General features: G+C 63.9%; 1 protein-coding gene across 1 annotated transcript in view; it reads left to right on the top strand.

Annotated features, from left to right (window-relative positions):
- LOC117646232 (amphoterin-induced protein 2) overlaps window positions 1–14,903 on the top strand; it is a 208,054-nt gene that overhangs the window by 43,777 nt on the left and 149,374 nt on the right. The window lies entirely within an intron of this gene.

The raw sequence follows: 14,903 nt of genomic DNA on the forward strand, positions 1-14,903 counted from the left end.
GCCTCACTATAGAAATTTGGGCCGCGGCATCCCCCCCTTCGGCGGAGGCGAAGTTTGTCACGAAACAAGTTTGCTCGCACGCGGCACGCGGCGTGTCGTCGTGTCGCCGTTCGCCGGCCGTGTCTCTCGCAGATACACGGGCCCCGATAACACCCCGCCTCACGCGCCGCGCGATTGGCTGTGCAACGACGTCGGGAGGGCCTTTTTTTGTTTTCCGGGCGTGGGCGAGTATGACCACACATTCATCTCAGGGAGTCAACACACGCACACGCCAACACTCGCGCACTAGCACATAAAAAACGCCCCCCCCCCCCACCCCCCCACACCCCCCCCCCCCCCCCGCCCCCACACTCAGAGCGACGCGCGGATGCAGGGGGCCCCGGGGGCGCACGCGAGGCGGCCAGGAAAGACTTCATCTGCCAAATCCCTCCTCCCCACCTCTCTTTCTCTCTCCTGTTTTCATTTGGAGGCAGGGCGAGATCAATCAGAGGATGTTGTCGTCCTTGTTTGCGTGGCCCCCCCCCCCCCCGCCCCGCCCCGCCCCGCCCCCGTCATCGGGGGAAAATCGACGTGCTTCAGGGGTGATGCAACGAGCCAACCGAGCGGTCCTCAAGAGTCGTTTCGTCGCTCAGACTCTGTCGCACTCACGGGTCCTCCCCTCAGCGGTGCGAGAGAGGCAGAGCGACGACACGGCCCCTCGGAATCGCTCGGAATCGCTCGGCTGGCCCGACAGAGACACAAAGGAGACATAAAAGTGCACGCCCCCCGCCGCCCGTCCTCAGGGGCCCTCAAAGAAAACAACGGGGGGGGGCGCCCCACACACACACAACACAACCACACCCCACCCGCGCGCAGACAGAAAAACGACGTTAAATATTTAGAGCTGCTTGCCTGCCAGCCACTATGCAAATCTGGGGGAAAATTAGATCGAGTGCCGTGGGCGGCTCTCTGTCTCCCTCTTCCTCTTATAAACTGTTAGTGTGTGTGGGGCCTGTGGGGCCTGTGGGGCGGGCGGTGGCACTCGCGCACCCACACAGGCGCGCGTCGTGTATACAGGGTCACGCACAGCCACACCCACACAGCGACGCACAGCGACGCGCTGAGCCCTGGGGGTGCCTCGTGAGAGGGGCGGGCTCCATAAAATGTATGTGGCCCCTCGGCGGGGCCCCCCCCGAGAGGCCCCGCCCCGCCCCGGTGCGACACCTATTGTGATGCGGGACGGCTTGCGAATGAAGGCGACGCCAAATCCTTTTACGGCACCGTCATTTACCGCCGCGCCCATCTGGACCACCAGGACCACCACGGCGGCGGCAGGCAGGGCGAGGAGGTGGCGCCATTAGACGCCGCCGTTAAGCCCGGGCCGTTAGCGGCCGAACCCCACGCCGCCTGCACCGCCAAGGCGCGCCAAGGTCAAGGGGACGGAGTGGACGGCGCGCCCCCGCCACCGGACTGCCGGAGTCAATACGTGTATTTGCATAGCGGCGGCGGTCCATCCGGCCAGCGCCACGCGGCTTTTGTTTTGTTGTCGTTTTTTTTCGCGCGTGGAACGCGGAAGCCGCTGCTTTGAGCCCCGCAGTCCCATAACACAAAACAACCCCCCCCAAAAACGACCCCCTACCCCCACCCCGTCTCGGGACGTGTGATGTAACGCCAAGCTTAGCGCCCCCCGCTACCCGCGGCCCCCGCTACCCCCACCGCTGACCCCTGGCCGGCCCTGGCCGGGCCTGGTCCGCTCACCTCCAGCAGCAGCTTGTGATGTAACGCCGGGCTTAGCCTGAGCGCCCCTCCCCTCCTTGATCCCCTTTGAGGCCACGCACACACGCGCACGCGCACGCACACACAAGCGCACGCGCACGCACACACGCTCACGCGCGCACACACACTCACGCGCGCACACTCACGCACTCAAAGGTGTCTGACCCATACACCGCGGTGAATAATGCAAAGGCGACGACGCCGGCGTCACTCAAGCACGCTTTTGTGTGTCGCTTATCACCCTCGCTGTCGGCAAGCTGTCAGCCCCAGTCGCGCCTCGCGCACCGCCACCGCCATGGACCGACCGGAACCACCGGACCTCAAGTGTCTTGTTTGTTGTTGCAGGTGCGTTGCCCAGTGTACGCGCAGACCGCGCGGACGGCGCGCCTGTCTGAGTCGAGGTAGGCAAGAGTAGCGCATCCGTGACGAGCGGGTCTGGCGCCCCCGGAACGGAGGATAGGCAACCCAACGCACCGGTGTGCAGCGGGCCTGCCTACCCGCCAGGCGCCTGCGGAACGGAGGATAGGCAACCCAACGCACCGGTGTGCAGCGGGCCTGCCTACCCGCCAGGCGCCTGCGGAACGGAGGATAGGCAACCCAACGCACCGGTGTGCAGCGGGCCTGCCTACCCGCCAGGCGCCTGCGGAACGGAGGATAGGCAACCCAACGCACCGGTGTGCAGCGGGCCTGCCTACCCGCCAGGCGCCTGCGGAACGGAGGATAGGCAACCCAACGCACCGGTGTGCAGCGGGCCTGCCTACCCGCCAGCGCCTGCGGAACGGAGGATAGGCAACCCAACGCACCGGTGTGCAGCGGGCCTGCCTACCCGCCAGGCGCCTGCGGAACGGAGGATAGGCAACCCAACGCACCGGTGTGCAGCGGGCCTGCCTACCCGCCAGGCGCCTGCGGAACGGAGGATAGGCAACCCAACGCACCGGTGTGCAGCGGGCCTGCCTACCCGCCAGGCGCCTGCGGAACGGAGGATAGGCAACCCAACGCACCGGTGTGCAGCACCATCCCCTCGGCGCTGACTGTTCCGCGCCCCTGGAGGCCCTGGGGGTGAAGAGCGGCAGTGCGATCGCTCACTTAATCGCTGAGAGTGAATCAGATTGCGGGGGAGGGCGGGTGCCGCCCTGCCGCGCGCGTGGGGGACGTGGCGGCGAAGCGTGGCGCCGGGATGGATTTCAGATGGAAAAGCCCTCATTTTTCCACTCCCAAACTACACTGCCAGAAAGGGACGCGGAAAAGTTTTCGCTCTGGTTTCGGCCGCTGTCTCGCAGCGCCGCGGCGAGCATGGCGCTGAATCACGAGTGTGTTGACGCGGGCCACATTGAGTGGACGACCTTGGGGGGAAGGGGTGGGGGGTATGACCCCTGGGCGCGGCCCTGGGCACGACCATCTTGGGAAGGGAGGGGGGGGGAACAAGTTTTGTGTGACTAACACAGGCCGGCCGATCCCCAATGAGTTTGCGTGCCCCGAACAAGGACAGAAAGAAGCGGCCGAGATCAGAAATCTCCCCCAAGTGATCCCCCCCTCCCCCGCGAGTCGCGAGGCGGGGGACTATCTAGAGACGAGGGGGTGGGGGACAGGGGGACAGGAATTCTGTGGCCAACTTGTCCTCTGTAACTTGGTCCGAGCCCGGGGCCTGGGACCCGGGGCCTGGGGTCCGAGGTCCGGGAGGAGACCTTCCGGAGACAGAGACCACTAACGAGGGGAGCATTTTGTTTATTGCAGCGGCCGGCTTAGTCTTGCCTAGGAGTGTACGCGCCGCGCCGCACGCACACATAAACACGTGGCCCTCGCACCGCGCACTCCCGCAGCGCGCACGGTCACACGGTCACGCACGGTCACACACGGTGTGCCGACTCTAAAACGTCATTAGCCGATGCTTGTTTGTTTCGAGTTGGTCCGCCAGATGGCGCTGGAATCCGCCACCTGTGCGGATGCGTCTCTCTCTCTCTCTCTCTGGTGCTCACACGTGATTTGCAGAGGCGGCCCCCCGCTTAGGCGCCCACAACGCTTTTGGTCCTTTTCACTTTAAGCGGAGCGGCGGAGCGGCGAAGCCAGCCAAGCCACGGGGAAACACGTTCTCAAGTCATATTGCATGGCGAACGCGCGCGCAACACACCGCACCACTTTCTCAATCGGTTTCCTACTGCCGAAACTTTCCGCGGCGCCGCCGCTTCTCTCTCTCTCTCTCTCTCTCTCTCTCTCTCTCTCTCTCTCTCTCTCTCTCTCTCTCTCACACACACACACACACACAGCTGCAGCGCATCTGCGGTTCGCACCGGCGGCAGCGCCCCAGCCTTTGTGTTCGCCTACTTACAGGGGTCATACAATGCAAGTTGTCTACCTTCCCCTGGCCTGCCCGGCCGGGCCCGGCCCAGCGAGCAAACTTCAAGCCCCCCCCTAGTGCGCGCGCTTGTATGCGTGTGTGTGTGTCCGTGAGGGTTTGTGTGTTTCGATTTCGGCGAAGGCTCCGTGTCGACAAAACTTACCAGGGTTTCGCTTTGGCGGCAGACGAGTGGTGCGTATACTCGCACTGGAGGCAAGAGTGACTGGGGCGGCCGTGCTGGCCGGGCGGGGCAGGGGGAGAGGGGGGGGGGCGGAAGCACTCACTGTACGTGCCATTTCCTGCTGCAAACAAGCAAACAACAACATCAGCAACTTTTTCCCCGCCAAAAAGCACAACTGCGATGGGGGGAAGGGGGTATAGGGCGGCGAAAAAAAATTGAAACAAAGTGTGTGCGTACGGGTGTGTTGCATATGATACTGCTGCTGCTGTCTTGGCTGCTGTCCTCCTCTGTGTGGAGGTTCCAGGGCACAGCAAAGCTTGTGAGCGCGCGCGCGCGGGTTTGCTGTGACACACTTGGGCGACGTGGCAGCACCTTGCACTATGTACAGGACACACACACACACACACACCGAGAAACACACTCAGTCACGAGCACGCTCACGAGTGGCGCGGTGTGGGGACGCCGAGTGGCGCAGGGCTGGGCTGCCTGCGTGGCTGGCTGGCTGGGTTGGGTGCTGCAGCTCGCTGGGACAATGGCTCCCTATATAACCTTCTCGCCACAATGCGCACAGCAAGGATCAGCGTACGCACACCTCACCGCGACGGTCGCGCCATTTTCATTACCCGAACTTTTGTTTTCGCTGGCGTTAGTGTCTCCTGCAAGGCCCTCTTCCCTTCGTCCTCGCCCCCAGACTCGCTCGCCACCCCTGTGTCATCGCGCGCACCCGAACCCGTTTGGTCTGGGATTACCTGGCGGCAAAGAAATAAAAACAAAGAACAAACGAGAACAGCAAACGAACAAAGAAAAACCCTTTGAGCTGGTACTTTTAAGGACGCTAGTACCAAACAATTAAAATCCATGTAGGGAAAAAAATATTAGGGCGCACACGCTAAGATGTACTCGTAGTTAAGCAGTGCGGGAAATATCGTGTATAAAATAATGTGGGGTCTTCTTTTGCAACATTGCACATAGAAGTAAATTGTGCGAGGAGTTCAACTTCCACGGAAGCATATGCGATTAGATCTAGGTGCACTTGCATGGTGCTGTCCACCGCAACGAGTGTGGCAGGGAACCCAAGTAGGATTAGCTTCGTTCCCAAGTGGATCCAGGGTGCGCGGCGGTCGAGTCGAGGCCGAGTCGAGGCCGAGGCGCCGAGGCCAGGCGGGGCGACACGAGATGTGGCGGGGCGGCCGAGGCCGGGCGATGATGGCCGTGGTGCGAGGCTCGCGCTGTGCGTCGCTGTGCTTGTTGTGCGCCGGAGTGGCGGGGCTTTAGTGCTCGAGATACAGCCGCACTCCCCCCTCCACCTTATAAATGTCATATTCCTCCGGCCTCGGCGGCGCCGGGCGGCGCCCTCGTCGGATTGCATGCGGAATCCCCGTCCTCGGCGCGGCCTGGCCCGGCCAGCCCCGGACCGCCTTTGACACTGCGTTTATCAGGCATGGGCAGCAGCTCGAGGCCGGGCCGGGCCTCGGCCGGGCTGCGGAGACGATCCTCTTGGAGGCGCGGCGGCGCGGCGCTGTAGCGTCCCTCGGGATCCCCGGCGATCCTCCAGACGCAATTAAGCAATCGTCGTGTTGTTGGACGGATTCCCTTAACGGCGTCTTGTTGGCCGCCTCGCCGCCTCGCTGGCGGCATCAGATTGGCCTGACTACTGCCCAGCGGCAAGCCAGGGGCTGCTAGGGGGTCGCGACCTCGCAAACGGCCGTCTACGCCGTTAAACCGCCACACAAGAAGCAAGCCGCCGTACGTGTGAAACAATTGGCCGATGCTGGGCCCCACCCCGCCCCACCCCGCCCCGGCCACCACGCCTCTGCCTTTTCGGGGCGCGCCGGTCCGCGGCCGGACGGCCCCGCCGAGGCCCATGTCGGTGGCAAGGACGACGATAACGGCTGCATTTTTATGGCGGTGGCCGAGATTCAGCAGCCGTCACGCGCCCGCCTCTCTCTCTCTCTCTCTCTCTCTCTCTCTCTCTCTCTCTCTCTCTTCTCTCTGTCTCTCTTTTCTCTCTGTGTGTGTGTGTGTGGGGGGGGGGGGGGGGGGGGGCGCTCGTGTGCGCGCGTCCCGGATAGACAAGCCGACATGAGCGAAGGGCGGCTTGGCGGCGGTCCGGGGCAGGTGGCCGCTGGCACGGGGCGAGGCCGGCGAGGCCGGCAAGGCCAATTGCTCCGCGCTCCCCGCGCAGCCCGTGGCCCCTCGCGGACTTTAATATAGGAGGGCCAGAGTGTCGGTGCGCGGCGCGGCGCAACGCTCCCAGATTCCTTTTCGCGGAGCCGTTCCACTCGATTGGCCGGCACCGTTTGGTTCTGTATACGCACAGCCACCGCCGCGCTGCCGCCTCCACCCAACCCAGCGCGACCCGGCGCGACCCAGCGCCAGCGCCGGCATTGCCAGCAGCACACTGCCAGCGAGTTACAGACCTCTGCATTTCGCTGGGGCGCATATTTCACCATCGTCTGATACCAATATCACCCTGACAGAGGGGGACAAGCAGCCCCCTCCTCTGCGCCGACACACACGCACGCGCACACGCAAACACACACAGGAGGCGTCCTCGCCAGCGCGACGTCACCAATTGAAGAATTCCACGTCGTCCGCCATTTTTATCTGCAGATTCAAATGTCAACGTGAATTATGGCGCCCGCCACTACATTCCGCCGGCCAGTGCGGGCGAGAGAGAGAGGGGGGGGGGAGGGAGCGCGGGTGGACAGGGTGCGAGGGAGAGGGAGGCAGCTAGCGGTCCGGGGCGGGTAGACGGAGGTGGGTTAGGGGGTTATCGGGGAAGGGGGCGCTGTGACACCCTGTTGGAGGACGGCCGTGTAGTGGTGGGACACACACACACAACACACAAGCGACGCACACACACCACGCCGCTGACCCCGCTGGAAGCCTTGTGATGCACAGCGTCCAAAAAGTAGAGACATCCTTGCTGGAAGAGATAATCTCCGCCAATCTCTCTTGCTGGCGTCCCCGAGGGCCCCAGGCCCAGGCCGGCCCGAGGGGTCGGGCGTGTCGCGAGCGCCCACCAGAGCGCCCGCCAGAGCGTCCGCCAGAGCGCGGCAGTGGTGGTGCCCCTATGTGCGCGTCCCTGCGTCCTACCCTCTAAGTGTCTTACGGTGAAAGGCTGCACCCGCACGTGCATGTTAAAACGCAAGCTCCATTTCATGCAAACCTATCCTTAAAAAGTAACAGCGTAGCAATTTGGCGTGCTGGAAAACAAAATTTTGAATGATAGCGAGCGAGAAGGGAAGAGAGGGGAGGATGGGTACAGCGATTCGGAAAACGGCTTTCGAGTAATGACAGTTTGCTGGCTTGGCTGGCTCGGCTGGCGCGGGGCTGCAGGCCTGGGGGCCCGGGGGCCTGGACGATGTACTGCGCGGGGCCGCGGGGCGGTGGGACTGGAGGGCCGGGCCGTTGGCGACGACACGGAGAAGGCGTGCCCGTGGACACGCGGCCAGGCGTGCACCGCGACGGGCACCTCGACGGCCACCAGGGGGACCAGCAGCACACGCGGGTTTAATTGGCTGCAGCGTGGTCGGCTGCCTCCGGGCGCCGCGCCGACAAGCACGCGGAGGAGAAGAAGCAGGACGTGCACGACGACGACGACGCGCCGGGAGTAGCGCGGAGTGGCACGGAGTGGCGGCCGAGACTTTGACCCGGCCATAAATTATTCGGCGTGTCTCGGACGTGGCGGCGGCCTTCGCCGTGGCGGCGGACTCGGCGGCCTCGGCCACGACGGGGTGCTGCGGAGCTGCGGCCGCGGATTCCGGCCCAGCCACCCACCGGGGGAAAGTAAGTGGCGGGGCGACTCGGGGAGGGGGAGGGGGGTAAAAGTAAAAAGAGAGGGGGAGGGTCTATAACCCCTTCGCCAGCAGCGCTACGGAAACGGTGGAGGAGGAGCTCCAGGAGGGGCGGCGAGGCGATAACACCGAGCTTCTCTCCAGCGGCCCCCCAGAGCGTCTCTCCAGCGCGCTGCTCCAGCGTGTTTCTCCAGCGCGTCTCTCGTGCGCACGGCGCGGCCGGGCACGCCAAGCCACGCCGAGGGCCGCGATCAGGCATGAGGGCCACGGCCGGCCGGCCACGCGGATGCAGCATGAAACATGGAGCTTTTAAGAAGAAGGATGCGCTTGTTTAGCGCGCTGCGCGGATTCCGCTTGTTGTGGTCGCTCACTCGGACTAACGCTGCCAGATAGTGGGGGACGAGTCCACCCCGGCCGGCACGGCGCTGTCCAGTTCATCTTGGCAGTGGGGCCGCCACCGCGCCCTGCCCGGCCACTGGCCGCCAGCGCGCGCCAGCGCAGACCCTTTCAGAGATTGCCTCCTCGGAATTTACAGATGGAATCATGCCCTTACTTACCATGATTGCGCGAGGCTCGGCGCGAGGCTAGGTGCGGGGACAAGGATGGACTCGGCCGCCACCGCCCACCGCCGAGTTGAAACAAAGTTTCCCAAGACAAACACCAGTGTGCGGCGTCGCCCCGCTCCTCCCCGCTTGCCTGTCCGCTTGCCTATCCGCTTGCCTGTCCGCTTGCCTTTGTGCCTATTCGCGTCCTGCCATTCCGGCCGGAGCACCAACTTCCCGGGCGATGGCCGATAAGATTAAGAAAAATGTTGGTCCAGATCCCTCCATCCCTTCCCGGCCCAGGATCATCGCGCGTCATCGCCCCGATAGCATCGGTCTGCCAGCCGCCATCGCTGTCCGCCCCTGTCTGTCTGTCTGTCTGTCTGTCTGTCTGTCTGTCTGTCTGTCTGTCTGTCTGTCTGTCTGTCTGTCTGTCTGTCTGTCTGTCTGTCAGTGCGTCTCCATTATGGCCTCCGGGCCGCACAGTTTGTGTGTCGCCAAGGCTTTGTGCGGCGCACCGCAGCCCGGCGCCACGGACCACCACGACGGCCTCGGCCACGGCGCCGCGGACAATGTCAGTGCCAAAGCAAACCGCAGGGACATCCACCGCCCCCTCCCTCCGACCGCGCGGTCCCGGTAGCGCACCGGCCCGGCCCCCGGCCCCCGGACCCGGCCGCCCCGACCCGGCCCCGATATGTCGATAGAATTCCAAGCCAGGAGGGGTGGCGGGGGCGCGGCGGGGCGCGGCCATCTTCCGACTGGTTCCGTGATGCGTCCTCGTCATCTCAGTCACTGGGGTGCGCGCGCGCGCGTGTTTGCGTGTGAGACAGGAGAGAGAGAGAGAGAGAGAGAGAGAGAGAGAGAGAGAGAGAGAGAGAGAGAGAGAGAGAGCGAGCGCTTGTGTGCGTTTGTGTGTTCTTGTCAGTGTGTGTGCGCTCCAGCAATGCGCTGTGCACAGCCACAGAGCAGCGTGTGTGTCTCTTGTCCCGATATGCATTGTGTCGGCCCGAACTATGCCGTAGCATTTTGCTCCCAGAATGGATGGGAATAATCCATTCTTCCTCTTCCGCTCCTCCTGCTCCTCTTCCTCGACCCCCTCATCCTTGTCCCGTGCTCAATATTACATCGCCCGCTGCGTCGTGGCCGTGGCCGGGCCGCGGGCGGGGCGTGGTCCCCTCATCCACACGTCCACGGCCGTGCACGGCACCCCTCGGTGCACCAAATTAAATCCGTGCGCCTCGCGTCATGTCTTCGGCTGCAACAAAAACAGAAACATTAGCAGCAACAAGAAGAAGAAGAGGGAGGTCGGGCGGCGCCGAGCGTCTCCGCGACCACTCTCGAGGAACGGCGCCTCGATCAAGTTGGCGGGGAAAGCGTCAATAATATCGTTATGTATTAATTAATTTTGCCTGCAATCAGGGCCCGTTGTGCCGTTGTTTTTGTTGATTTGGAAGGCCGGGGGGGGGGGGGGGGCAGCCGGTGGCAGCTGCCTCTGGCCGCCACAGCAGAGCTGCCGCGCCGCGCTGCAATATTCAACGTGGCGGAAGCGGCATGGAGTCAACAAAATTCAGGAAATTCAGGCCTCGCAGCGCCAGCTAGGCCACTCGGTCCTCTGTGCCACGAATTAAATACCACCCGCCCCGCCCCGCCCCGCCCCAGATAAAAAGGAAAAGCGGTGAAGATGGCGGGTCGAGCGAGAGCAAGAAGAACAAGGAATAAGGATAAACCGAGTGCCGCGCTGTGCCCACATTGCGGCCAGTGGTGCATTGCAGTACGCGCTGCACGCGCGCGCACACAGAGACACAGACAACACACTCACACTCGCACAGAGGCACACCGATCGCGGTGGGGCACCGCCAGAGGAAATTACGTCTGAGGCGTTAGGCCTCAAACCTTGCCAACTCCATTTCCTTTTCCTTGGTGCCGGTGCGGTGCGCACCGCGGTGTGTTTCGCGCCGTTCGGCCACGCCTCTCTCTCTCTCTCTCTCTCTCTCTCTCCCCGAACGACAAGAAGGGCGCGATGCTGCGGGCTATCGCACCGCCGGCATCTTTTGCCCTCCATTTTCATTTCAAGTTTTCAACTTATTCCACGGCCACGCCGCCGCGAGTGCGATTTCCCCGCCACTGCAAGCACCCACCCACCCCCTTCCCTCCCCCCTCCACCCACACCGATCCACTCCGTGCCCCCGCTCCCAGTTCATTACCCTACCTGTAAGCTCTTAGGTAGGCGGAACGCGTCGTTACCTGACCCTTCCGAAATGATTTTCTCCTCCCCCCTCCCTCTTCACTCTCTCTCTCTCTCTCCTTCCCTCTCACGCTCCCTCCCCACCCTCTCGCCGGCAGCTACCAGGGCATAGCCGCTCGAAACAAGGAGAAGAACATCCTGCCGCGATCAAAAACAAAAACAAGGTCGATAAACTCCGCGGAACCTCACCGACAATAACTGGCGTCTCCACCGCACCGCCTCGCCGCCGCCCCGCCGCCAGCACCGCGCCGAGGAAAAGAAATGCCTCCTTTCGGCGCGCACATGTCCAAATAGCGGGCGGCGCGCGCGCGCGCACACACACACACACACACACACACACACACACACACACACACACACACTCACACACACAGAAGGAACGGCGCGGCGCGCAAAGTGGATACATCTTCCTCGATGGTGTGTACATATGGAGGGGCTTGGATTGGCAAGCGGTGCGCTGCTGGCTGGCGGGCTGCTGGCGGCGAAAAGAAAGATGGAGATGGAATGCACGACAAAAGACGTGAGTCGAATGGAAGCCATTCATGGATCGCAGGCAGGCGGGCGGCAGGCAGGCAGGCAGGCAGGCAGGCAGGCAGGCAGGCAGGCAGGCAGGCAGGCAGGCAGGCAGGCAGGCAGGCAGGCAGGCAGGCAGGCGCGTGTTCCCTTCCGAGACAATCAGGTTATTCCGTGTAGGAGTTGGCGGGCTCCGCCTCCCCCTGCCGCAGGCGTTGACCTTCACCTACTGACCTATATTTTCTGCGTTTCGTTTTAGTCGAAAACGAGGAAAAGACGTGTTTCTGCGACTAACGGCCCGAGATAGCGCGACGCGCTGCGAATCTTGTTAGAGGGCGCATTAATGAGAGTCGCGCAGCGCGGAGTGACGGCGCGTTCCGGTGTTGCGTTGAAAGCGGAGGCAAACTTTGTCTATTTTGTCGGGATGAACGCCACCAAGTGAGCCGTTCCCTTATCGTGCGCTGCCGTGGCGTGCCGTGGCACGGCAGTACATTTCATAGCAATGCTCTGATACGGTTGCCGCCGCGCCGTCCGGGCCGAAGCGTCACTTTGGAAGTCCTTCGCTGCCCGAACTTGCGCCGTGTCTCCTTTTCTGCCACTTTTCAGCCCGTTTCCGGGCGCCGGCCGTCGTATCTCCGTGTCCGGCGGTCCTGGCCCCGCTGCCCACGCTGCCTGCCGTCCCGGTGCTCGACGCAGGCGCTGCTCCACGGCGCCGTAATCCGCGCTGCTTATCTTGACGATGGCCGCGATATCAAAGGCTGGCCGCGCGGTGCGCAGCGACCGGCAGCGACGCAACGACCCCATTGGCCCGAGTCCGTCCAATCACGGGCCGAGGCCTAAAAGGCCCAAAAGGCCCAATCGCGTCCAAACGGCCGCTTGTTCTTTTTATTTATTCCCGACCGACCACCTGTTCGGCCTCGGCCACGGCCTTCACGGCCTCGGCAGCGTCCCGCCCCGTCCAAGCAAGCCGTGCAGAGCCGCCGGGGCGTTTGGTATTCCGCGGCGCTCCGGTCGGAGAGTAGCTGTCGGCCAGGCATGTGCTGCAGCGAGCGCTACAGCACCACGCCGGACGTCTCGGGGGCCCTGGCCCTGGCCGCCCTGGCCGGCAGCCCGAGCTGGCAGTCCGCGGCGAGGCCTCCTCGCATCACGGCGGGGCGCTGGTGCGGCTTCACCCGATAAATAAACATTAGTCAGGCAATAAATCTACATATGCAGCGCAACTTCTCCCCTCCGTCCCCGGAGGCCCCCGGCGCCCGGTTCTAATCGAATGAGTCTGCGGCATCTAATGGCCAACGGCCGCCAACGGCCGCCGCGCCCTGAGCCCCTCGCGGTGCGAATTAAACACAAAACCGCACCAGCGATCAGGATTGGTTTTTTTTTGTGCGTGTGTGTGCACACCCGCTGTGTGCGGAGCTTTCAGACAGCGGAGAAAACTTTCAGACACGGGTCACCGAGCTTCCGCAGTGCTGCAGGTGGACAAGCAGTGGGACTTGGCGGTGGCGGCGCGCCACGGCATGCCACGGCGTGCACGCCACGGTGGCCGGGGACTTTATGGTGCTGGCAGTGCCGGAGATTGCTCCTTTCCATTATTCAGGCGATCTCTGCCGAAACGAATTCCGCCAAAGGTGTTTAATTGATTTAGTCCACTCGCCGCGCTGCCAGACAGACCTCTGACCTGCCGCCAGCGGCCACCACCACCTGCCTCCCCGTCCGCCCTCCTAACACGATACGCGTTGTGCGAAAGAGAGCTACCGAGGAGAGAGAGAGAGAGAGAGAGAGAGAGAGAGAGAGAGAGAGAGAGAGAGAGAGAGAGAGAGAGAGAGAGAGAGAGAGAGAGAGAGAGAGAGACCGAATGCCCGTGCGTAAAAGTTGTAAAAGGGCTGACTTGGAACTTGGAAGTGAGGCTGACTGCGGAATTTCTTTTGTTTCAGGTACGTGCGTGAGCACTCTCTCTGAGGCCGAGGGCAGGGCGCGCCCGCTGGCCACGAGGTAGGCAACGCGCTGCTCGGCGTGCTCGGAGATTGCCTATCCAGCACGGCGCCCTGGCCGTCGCTGCACTCTAATTTTTGTCAGTGTGTTTTCTTTATCCGCGGCACTTTGCGCTCGTCCCCGTTTCGCTCTGTTGCTTAAGAAAATCCCCCGGAGGGGAAGAGAGACCTTACGGCGACGTCCCCGGCGTCCTCGCCAGGTGCACCTCGCATGAGGGGAGCGCTGCTGCGCCGCTGCGCGCTGCTCCCCGCCGCTGGGGAGATGGATCTATGTGTATACGTCTCCCTTCCCCGCCATTTGCCGGCAGGGCCCTGCCTCCCCTTGTCCCCCTCCTCCCCTCTGTGCCCGGAGGGTCATCGCGGCTGCTAACGAAATGTATGTGCACTTTGCGACCGCGCGACAGTTCGCCCTCCCCGCTCCCCTCTCCGCGTCCCGCCCCCCGGCCGCCCCCCGGCCGCCCCCGGCCCCGGATTAGAGGGCCGCCGCTTGGTCGGCCTCGGCCGCAGTGTGTGTAAACCCCAGGGCTGCGGAGGCCGGCCAAAAACGCCCCCACACGGCCTCGGCCGCCCGGCCAGCCTCGGACCCCCGACTGGCCGGACTGGCCGGCACGCCGCCCACCCACTCATTGGCGGAGTGGCGACAAAGGAGCGGCGTGGCCTCGGCGGCGAGCTCGGTGGCCTTCATGCCTTCTCGGCTTCCTTCCGCACACTGCGCGCCACTGAGGCCGCTGTGGCCGCTGTGCTCGCCGTGCTGCACCGCTGGATTAGCAGCCCTGAGGAAGTGCGGCGACGTGACCCTGGCGCCCTGGCTCTGGAGGCCGAGAGAGTGGACACCCGCCGGGCGTGGTGCTTGCTGCAGCGCGACAGACCCCCTTGCACGCCCCTGGCACGCCCCTGGCACGCCCCTGGCACGCCCCTGGCACGCCCCTGGAACGCCCCTGGAACGCCCCTGGCACGCCCCTGGCACGCCCCTGGCACGCCCCTGGCACGCCCCTGGCAACGCCCCTGGAACGCCCCTGGCACGCCCCTGGCACGCCCCTGGCACGCCCCTGGCACGCCCCTGGCACGCCCCTGGCACGCCCCTGGAACGCCCCTGGAACGCCCCTGGCACGCCCCTGGCACGCCCCTGGCAAGGCCCCACAGGCCGACATATAGGTGAGGCCGGCCCATCCCCGGGGCACCATAGGCCAGGCCCCGTAGGCGGCGTAGCCGCGGCCACTCCGTGGAACCAGCCGGCAGGCCGACGCCAGGCCATATAGGGCTTCACCTCGGCCAGCGGCCACCAGCGGCCGCGCGGTCTTTGATGTCGCCGTCAAAGGGGAGAATGGTTTTCCGCGACCGGCCGCCGGCCAGAGTAGAGCCCGGCCCGCTGCGCCGTCCGCAAGCTAGAAAAAAAAATCCGTCAGAAAAAAAAAGCGGGGCCGAACCTAATGGAGGCCATGTCTGATCAGACAAACACGGAGGCCGCCCCAAATGAAGCCCGTCCGGGGTTCGGGGTTCGCTTTGAGGGCGAGGACATGCCTTCGGGTGGAGCTTCGTGGCGC

The sequence above is a fragment of the Thrips palmi genome, unplaced genomic scaffold (assembly GCF_012932325.1).
Source record: "Thrips palmi isolate BJ-2018 unplaced genomic scaffold, TpBJ-2018v1 HiC_scaffold_19, whole genome shotgun sequence".
In the NCBI taxonomy this organism is placed as follows: Eukaryota; Metazoa; Arthropoda; class Insecta; order Thysanoptera; family Thripidae; genus Thrips; species Thrips palmi.